Genomic DNA, 10,373 nt, shown 5'->3' with positions numbered 1-10,373 from the left:
AAAATTTGAGTGTAACCATTAGAGGCAGGAAAAGGTCCCATATAATCAAAGCCCCAAACATCAAATGGCTCAATAACAAGTGAATAATTCATAGGCATTTCTTGACGTCTACTGATATTACCAATTCTTTGACATTCATCGCAAGACAAAACAAACTTATGGGCATCCTTGAAGAGAGTAGGCCAATAAAAACCAGATTGCAATACCTTATGTGCAGTTCTATCTCCAGCGTGGTGTCCTCCATAAGCTTCGGAGTGACACTTGCGTAGGATCTGTTCCTGTTCATGCTCAGGTACACAACGTCTAATAACACCATCTACTCCTTCTTTATAAAGATGTGGGTCATCCCAAAAGTAATGTCGCAAGTCATAGAAAAACTTTTTCTTTTGTTGGTATGTGAAGCTAGGTGGTATAAATTTAGCAACAATATAATTAGCATAATCAGCATACCATGGAGTGCTACGAGAAGTACTTATGACATATAATTGTTCATCAGGAAAGCTATCATCAATAGGTAGTGGGTCATCAAGAACATTCTCTAGCCTAGACAAGTTGTCTGCAACGGGGTTCTCAGCTCCTTTTCTATGAACAATATGTAAATCAAATTTTTGGAGCAAGAGAACCCATCTAATGAGTCTAGGTTTAGCATCTTTCTTTTCCATAAGATATTTAATAGCAGCATGATCGGTGTGAATAATTACTCTAGAATCAACAATATAGGGTCTGAATTTATCACAAGCAAATACAACCGCTAAAAGTTCCTTTTCGGTGGTAGCTTAATTTCTTTGAGCATTGTCTAGAGTCTTACTAGCATAATGGATAACATTTAATTTCCTATCAACTCTTTGCCCTAGAACAGCACCTACAGCATAATCACTAGCATCACACATAATTTCAAAAGGTAAATTCCAATCAGGTGGCTGAACAATAGGTGCAGAGACTAATGCTTTCTTAAGTATTTCAAATGCTTCTACACAATCATCATCAAAGATAAATGGTACATCTTTTTGTAATAAATTAGTCAGAGGCCGAGAAATTTTCGAGAAGTCCTTAATGAACCTCCTATAAAATCCGGTGTGACCAAGGAAACTTCTTATACCTTTGATGTCCTTGGGACATGGCATCTTTTCAATAGCATCAACCTTGGCTTTATCAACTTCAATACCTCTTTCAGAAACTTTGTGCCCCAAGACAATACCTTCATTAACCATAAAGTGGCACTTTTCCCAATTCAAGACAAGATTAGTTTCTTCACATCTCTGCAAAACTCGAGCAAGATTGCTCAAGCAATCATCAAAAGAGGAACCATAGACGGAAAAGTCGTCCATGAAAACCTCACAAATCTTTTCACAAAAATCAGAGAATATAGCCATCATGCATCTTTGAAAGGTAGCAGGTGCATTACATAAACCAAAAGGCATACGTCTATAAGCAAAAGTACCAAAAGGGCATGTAAAAGTAGTCTTTGATTGATCTTTAGCCAACATAGGTATTTGAGAGAAACCAGAATAACCATCTAGAAAGCAATAATGTGTATGTTTGCATAATCTTTCTAGCATTTGATCAATAAAAGGTAAGGGGTAATGATCTTTCTTAGTATCTTTATTTAATTTGCGGAAATCAATTACCATCCTATAACCTATGATAATTCTTTGCGGGATCAATTCATCTTTATCATTAGGGACAATAGTAATACCTCCCTTCTTAGGGACACAATGGACAGGACTTACCCACTGACTATCAGCAACGGGGTAAATTATACCTGCCTCCAGAAGCTTGAGTATTTCCTTTCTTACCACTTCTTTCATTTTAGGATTCAAACGTCGTTGAGGATCACAAACTGGTTTGGCATCAGCTTTCAAATTTATTTTATGTTGACAGAGAGTGGGACTGATGGCCTTAAGATCATCCAGAGTATATCCAATAGCGGCATGGTGCTTTTTCAAAGTTTTCAATAATCTTTCTTCTTCATGCTCTGAAAGGTTAGCACTAATAATAACATGATATATTTTCTTTTCATCAAGATAAGCATACTTAAGATTATCAGGCAACGGTTTAAGCTCAAACACGGGATCACCCTTGGGTGGAGGAGGATCCCCTAGGATTTCAACAGGCAAATTGTGTTTCAGAATAGGTTTCTGTTCAAAGAATAGTTCATCTATTTCCTTTCTTTCATTCATGAACATCTCATTTTCATGGTCTAGAAAATAGTGTTCTAAAGGATCACTAGGAGGTACGGCAATAGAAGCAAGACCAATAATTTCATCCTTACTAGGCAATTCTTCCTCACGATGTTGTTTACTAAATTTAGAGAAATTAAACTCATGAACCATATCATCCAAGCCAACAGTAACAACATTCTTTTTACAGTCTATCATAGCATTAACAGTATTCAAGAAGGGTCTACCAAATATAATGGGACAAAAGCTATCTTGTGGGGAACCAAGAACAAGAAAATCAGCGGGATATTTGGTTTTCCCACACAAGACTTCAACATCTCTAACAATTCCCATTGCAGAAATAGTATCTCTATTGGCAAGTTTAATTGTGACATCAATACCTTCTAATTCAGCAGATGCAATTTCATTCTTAATTTCTTCGTATAAAGTATGTGGTATAACACTAGCACTCGCACCCATATCACATAAACCATGGTAACAATGATCTCCTATTTTAACGGAAATAGCAGGCACGCCTACCACAGGTCTATGTTTATCTTTAGCACAAGGTTTAGCAATTCTAGCAATTTCACCTTCGAACTGAATAACATGCCCATCAATATTATCAGACAAGAGATCTTTAACAATAGCAATATTGGGTTCTACTTTGACTTGCTCAGGAGGTGTATAAGTTTTAGTATTGCTTTTACGAACAATAGTTGAAGCTTTAGCATGATCCTTTACTCTAGAAGGGAAAGGCGGTTTCTCAACATAAGAGGTAGGAACAATAGGATCATTATAAGTGATGGCTTCTTCTTCAACTTTAATAGGTGCAACTACTTTTACTTCTATGGGAGGATGATATTTAAACCACTTCTCCTTGGGGAGATCAACATAGGTAGCAAAAGATTCACAGAAAGAAGCTACTATCTCAGAGTCAAGTCCATATTTAGTGCTAAACTTACGGAAAATATCGGTATCCATAAAAGATTTAACACAATCAAACTTAGGTGTCATACCTGACTCCTTACCTTCGTTGAGGTCCCAATCTTCAGAGTTGCATTTAATTCTATCCAATAAATTCCATCTGAATTCAATAGGCTTCATCATAAAAGAGCCAGCACAAGAAGTATCGAGCATGGTTTTATTATTATCAGAGAGCCGAGCATAAAATTCCGAAGAATTTTCAATTTTGAGAGCTCATGATTGGGGCATGAATACAACATGGATATAAGCCTCCCCCAAGCTTGAGCGATGGTTTCTCCTTCGCGAGGCCAGAAATTATATATATAATTGCGATCATGATGAACAAGATGCATAGGTTAATACTTTTGATGAAATTCCAATTTCATTCTTTTATAGTTCCATGATCTTGTATCATCACATAGCCTATACCATGTCGATGCGTCTCCCTTCAAAGATAAAGGGAAAGCCTTCTTCTTAACAACATCATCGGGTATACCTGCAAGCTTACATAATCCACAAATAGCGTAGATGCTCGTCGGGATGCTTTGTCCCATCTCCTGTAAAAGTATTAGCCAGCAGTTTTTCCATAATACCCGAAGGAAATTCAAAAGGAATTTCATTTTCAATAGGTTCAGTAGGTTGAGGAGCAACTCTTTGCTCTACTGGATGGGGTGAAGATACCCCGAACAAGCCCCTCAGAGATTCAGTTGCCATAGTAACAAGTGACAGAAAATTTCAGCACACTATATAAATTTTTCCTTACCAAATTCCACGTACCAAAGGCGCTACACTCCCCGGCAACGGCGCCAGAAAAGAGTCTTGATGACCCACAAGTATAGGGGATCTATCGTAGTCCTTTCGATAAGTAAGAGTGTCGAACCCAACGAGGAGCAGAAGGAAATGATAAGTAGTTTTCAGCAAGGTATTCTCTGCAAGTACTGAAATAAGTGGTAACAGATAGTTTTGTGATAAGATAAATTGTAACAAGCAACAAGTAACAAAAGTAAATAAAGTGCAGCAAGGTGGCCCAATCCTTTTTGTAGCAAAGGACAAGCCTGGACAAACTCTTATGATAGGAAAATCGCTCCCGAGGACACATGGGAATATCGTCAAGCTAGTTTGCATCACGCTCATATGATTCGCGTTCGGTACTTTGATAATTTGATATGTGGGTGGACCGGTGCTTGGGTACTGCCCTTACTTGGACAAGCATCCCACTTATGATTAACCTCTATTGCAAGCATCCGCAACTACAACAAAAGTATTAAGGTAAACCTAACCATAGCACGAAACATATGGATCCAAATCAGCCCCTTACGAAGCAACGCATAAACTAGGGTTTAAGCTTCTGTCACTCTAGCAACCCATCATCTACTTATTACTTCCCAATGCCTTCCTCTAGGCCCAAATAATGGTGAAGTGTTATGTAGTCGACGTTCACATAACACCACTAGAGGTTAGACAACATACATCTTATCAAAATATCGAACGAATACCAAATTCACATGACTACTAATAGCAAGACTTCTCCCTTGTCCTCAGGAACAAACGTAACTACTCACAAAGCATATTCATGTTCATAATCAGAGGGTAATAATGTGCATAAAGGATCTGAACATATGATCTTCCACCAAATAAACCAACTAGCATCAACTACAAGGAGTAATCAACACTACTAGCAACCTACTAGCACCAATCCCGGACTTGGAGACAAGAATTGGATACAAGAGATGAACTAGGGTTTGGAGATGAGATGGTGCTGATGAAGATGTTGATGGAGATTGCCCTCTCCCGATGAGAGGAGCGTTGGTGATGACGATGGTGATGATTTCCCCCTCCCGGAGGGAAGTGTCCCCAGCAGAACAGCTCTGCTGGAGCCCTAGATTGGTTCCGCCAAGGTTCCGCCTCGTGGCGGCGGAGTCTCATCCTGAAAGGTTGCTTATTATTTTTTTTCTCATCGAAAGAGCTCATATAGGAGAAGATGGGCATCGGAGAGCCACCAGGGGGCCCATGAGGTAGGGGGGCGCGCCCAGGGGGGAGGGGCGCGCCCCCCACCCTCGTGAGCAGGGTGTGGGCCCCCTGGCCTTCATCTTTGGCGATGATTTTTCGTTATTTATTTCAAGATATTCCGTGGAGTTTCAGGACTTTTGGAGTTGCGCAGAATAGGTCTCCAATATTTGCTCCTTTTCCAGCCAGAATTCCAGCTGCCGACATTCCCCCTCTTCATGGTAAACCTTGTAAAATAAGAGAGAATAGCCATAAGTATTGTGACATAACGTGAAATAACAGCCCATAATGCGGTAAATATCGATATAAAAGCATGCTGCAAAATGGACGTATCACTCCATTTCATTTCGATCTGCTTATTAGCCACATTGGTACTCTTTTGTACATTTCATATTCGCCAGGGGCTGCTTATCACCTCGCACTACGGCAGCAAAGTCCGAACACTTCTTATATATAAGTTCGGCACCCCGAATTTAGCATTATATGCATTGGCTCCGAATCATGTCTTTGGTCAATAGTTGGGTTTCCCCGCTCCTGTGCTTGCTGTCCTACGTTCCGCTCTATCGGCTAGGATAGTAAAGGGAGAACTACTGTGATTGTGCCCTGGCCTTGATCGGATGAGCACCTCAGTAGAGAAAGCAGAAAACTGACTGTCATGATACGGCGAGAGCCGGTCAGCTGTTTGAGGGTTCCAAAATCGTTGGAGATTTTTTCCGCGTGAAGCGAAGGATCGTCACTTCCCGATCAGATGCTGACAGCATCCTAGCTTGGACCAGGGGCTGCACACTTGCTTAATTATAAAACTCCTATGGCTAAGTGAGGGCGTTTAAGCCGTATAGTCCGATTGCCTTGTTCGTTGCACTAAACAACTCCTCCAAGGACCATATAATTGGATCAAGATTGTTTAGATCCCATCCCGACGACTGGCCAACCTTCAGATTGCATATAAAACGGCCGCACAGGAGGAAACAATTTAAAGCATAACGAAATTACATTACAAAACAAAGCTTTGTCTTTCTAGTACAAGGAAAGGGACAACACGAATGTATTCACTCGAAAATAACGTCCTGCGAACATTGAGCTGCCACAAGTTGAGACCCTTCTATGACATCCGCAACATACTTCTCGGGTGTGCGGTCCTCCTTGCCCTCCGACAGCCCGTTGGCCACTTCAACAGCGTTCATCTTCGCCCACCACATCTTGCAGCGGGCGAAGGCCATACGGGCGCCTTCAATACATACGGACCGCTTGACGACATCCAGATGCGGACAGGCTTCCACTAGCCGTCTCACAAGTCCGAAGAAGATGTCGGGCATAGCTTCGACTAGCCATAGCCAGATTGTTAAATCCTTCATGGCTAGTTCGGCCACCCTGTGCAGCTCCACCAGGTGCTTCAGCTGATCCGTGAAGGACACGGGACGCTCTGGCGTCGCATACTGCATCCAGAATAACTTCTCCATCGAACCTCCTCCTTCAGCTTGGTAGAACTCTGCAGCGTCTGATACGCTATGTGGTAAATCCGCAAAAGCCCCTGGGGAACTCCGAACCCGGGTTAGTAAAAGGTATTGCTTCTCCGCATACTTGCTTTGCATCTTAAAAGCCTTACCCGCCGTGATCTTCCTAGCCTTCTGGATTTCCTGGAGGGCGGCCCGGGCTTCATTCCGCGTGGTCTCTGCGCTCTGACGAGCCTTGGAGAGTTCGGCCTTTTGAGCCGACGCATTATTCTCCAAGATCTCACATTTTCTCACCGTGTCTTGGAGCTCCTGTTGGACCTCCTTGACTCAGGCCTCGAGCTTTTTTTGAGCGGCTTGCTGCTCGATGGCCTTCCCCTCAGCTTAGGCCAGAGCCTTTTTTAGGGCCTCCACCTCGGTTGCGGCTCTTGCATATATTTCGACATTACGGTCAGTATGCAACGCTTGTTCTTTCTGAACACACAGCAAGACGTTAACTACCTTGCTTCTCCTGCAGCAGCGTTGTAACCTCACCGAGCTCGTTCTCGGTCCGCTCCAGCCTCTGCTTCAGTTCAGAGACTTCGGCAGCATGCGAGGTTGCGGCCAACAGCGACGCCTACTTAGGCATACATATCACGTCAGTCTCATGCAAAAAAGATTGATCCTCTGTTCGATTATTGTCGCCGAACATCGAACAGTGTCTCAGGGGCTACTGACTACATGGGATTCTTTCTCTTTCTATCTCACTTACCTCAAAACCTGTTAATAGGCTGCCGCAAGCCGCGTTCAGTCCGCTCTTGGTAGACTGAACTTTCTCGATCACCGCACCCATAAGGACACGGTGCTCGTCACGACGGACGCGCTTCGCAGTGCCCCCATCAGATCATCCGACGCTCCTGGATGGACAGGAGCCACCGGTGGAGGCGGCACACCCCCCTTTAAAGGGAGCTGGTCGCCCGACTCCGAAGCCCTAAGGGGCTCCGGAACCGTATTCGGCTGAGGGCCGATCTGGATACGGCCATCTTCACCAGTCCCCAGGGGGATCGTCTCCTCTAGGTGTCCGGCAGCAGAGGCTTCGCCTCGTGGCGCCTCCCGAACAGCGTCCTGGGCTCCCCCCCAGTTCGGATCGGCCCTTCGGGACAACACTTCAGTGTCATCTCCGGCCCAGGGGGAATAAGAAGGCGGTGGCGACTGGCTTGCCATCTCCGATGGAGCCAACGAACTTCCAGATGAGGATCGCTATAGTACAGTTAACTATAATAAAATAACAGAGAGAAAGGGCTAGATGTGCGCATGAATAAGCTGTGTCACTTACGACGTGATAACCCACAAGTATAGGGGATCAATTGTAGCCTCTTTCGGTAAGTAAGAGCGTCGAACCCAATGAGGAACTAAAGGTAGAACAAATATTCCCTCAAGTTCTATCGACCACCGATACAACTCTACGCACGCTTAACGTTCGCTTTACCTAGAACAAGTATGAAACTAGAAGTGCTTTGTAGGTGTTTTTGTAGGTTTGCAAGATAGAAAAGAGTATGTAAATAAAAAGTAGGGGCTGTTTAGATAAGGACACAATAAAGTAAATATAGCGAGTGTGGAAAAGTGGTGGTAGGAGTTGCGAAATTGTCCCCAAGCAATTGACTACTTTACTAGACCGATAGCAAGTTTTATGTGGGAGAGGCCACTGCTAGCATGTCATCCCTGACTTGGAATTCTATGCACTTATGATTGGAACTATTAGCAAGTATCCGCAACTACTAACGTTCATTAAGGTAAAACCCAACCATAGCATTAAGATATATTGGTCCCCCTTCAATCCCGTATGCATCAATTTCTATGCTAGGTAGAAGCTTCTGTCACTCTTGCCCTCCAATACATAGTCCTATCAACATACAACTAACCCTATGGTGTGATCCACGCGTGCGCTCATATGATGGGCACCAAAGGACAACAACATAACCACAAGCAAATTAAATCAATCATAGCAATTTATCAACCACTGATAGGACAACAAAAATCTACTCAGACATCATAGGATGGCAACACATCATTGGATAATAATATGAAGCATAAAGCACCATGTTCAAGTAGAGGGTACAGCGGGTTGCGGGAGAGTGGACCGCTGTAGATAGAGGGGGGAAGGTGATGAAGATGTTGGTGAATATGGCAGAGGTGTTGGTGTAGATCGCGGTGATGATGATGGCCCCCCGGCGGCCTTCCGGCGCCACCAGAAGCGAGGGGGAGAGAGCCCCCCTCCTTCTTGTTCTTCCTTGACCTTCTCCCTAGATGGGAGAAGGGTTTCCCCTCTGGTCCTTGGCCTCCATGGCATGGGAGGGGCGAGAGCCCCTCCGAGATTGGATCTGTCTCTCTGTCTCTCTCTATTTCTATGTTCCCCCCTGCTGCCCTTTCACCATTTCGTATATATATGGAGATCCGTAACTCCGATTGGACTGAAACCTTCGCCGAGATTTTTTTTTCCAAAAATTAGCTTTCTTGCGGCCGAAGAAGAGCATCAACCGCCTTACAGGGTGCCCACGAGGGTCGAGGGCGCGCCTGTCCCTCTGGGGCGCCGTCTTGCGTTGATTTTACTTCCCAAAAATCATAAATATTCCAAAATAATTCTCCGATCGTTTTTATCCCATTTGGACTCCATTTGATATTGGTTTTCTGCGAAACATAAACATGCAACAAACAGGAACTGGCACTGGGCACTGGATCAATATGTTAGTCCCAATAATAGTATAAAAAGTTGCCAAAAGTATATGAAAGTTGTAGAATATTGGCATGGAACAATAAAAAATTATAGATACGACGGAGACGTATCAGCATCCCCAAGATTAATTCCTGCTCGTCCTCGAGTAGGTAAATGATAAAAAAGATAATTTTTGATGTGGAATGCTACCTAGCATAATCTTGATCATGTATCTAATCATGGCATGAATATTAAGATACGAGTGATTCAAAGCAACAGTCTATCATTTGACATAAAAACAATAATATTTCAAGCATACCAACCAAGCAATTAGGTCTTATCGAAATAACATAGCCAAAGAAAGCTCATCCCTACAAAATCATATAGTCTGGCTATGCTCCATCTTCACCACACAAAGCATTCAAATCATGCACAACCCCGATGACAAGCCGAGCAATTGGTTCATACTTTTTAATGCGCTTCAGCCTTTTCAACCCTCATGCAATACATGAGCGCAAGCCATGGATATAGCACTATAGATGGAATAGCATATGATGATGGAGGTTGTGTGAAGAAGACAAAAAAGGAGAAAGTCTTATATCGACGCGACTAATCAACGGGCTATGGAGATGCCCATCAATTGATGTCAATATGAGGAGTAGGGATTGCCATGCAACGGATGCACTAGAGCTATAAGTATATGAAAGCTCAAACTGAAACTAAGTGGGTGTGCATCCAACTTGTTTGCTCATGAAGACCTAGGGCATTTGAGGAAGCCCATCGTTCGAATATACAAGCCAAGTTCTATAATGAAAAATTCCCACTAGTATATGAAAGTGACAACTCAAGAGACTCTATATATGAAGAATATGGTGCTACTTTGAAGCACAAGTGTGGTAAAAGGATAGTAACACTACAAAAAAATACACTTCCGTGATGATACGTGTTTGTCACAGTAGGTCGCTTTTTTTTGTCATGCATGTACATCCATGAGAAATTTATGACAGAATCAAGATAGTCATACCTGTGCTGTCGTAGAAGTGTTCCATGACATTACCAAAATTATCATCACGGAAGTGTCCACTTCCATGACGATAA

The sequence above is a fragment of the Triticum dicoccoides genome, chromosome 4B (genome assembly GCF_002162155.2).
Source record: "Triticum dicoccoides isolate Atlit2015 ecotype Zavitan chromosome 4B, WEW_v2.0, whole genome shotgun sequence".
Classification (NCBI taxonomy): Eukaryota; Viridiplantae; Streptophyta; class Magnoliopsida; order Poales; family Poaceae; genus Triticum; species Triticum dicoccoides.
The sequence above is the reverse complement of the archived record's forward strand: the minus strand, read 5'-3'. Positions refer to the sequence as shown.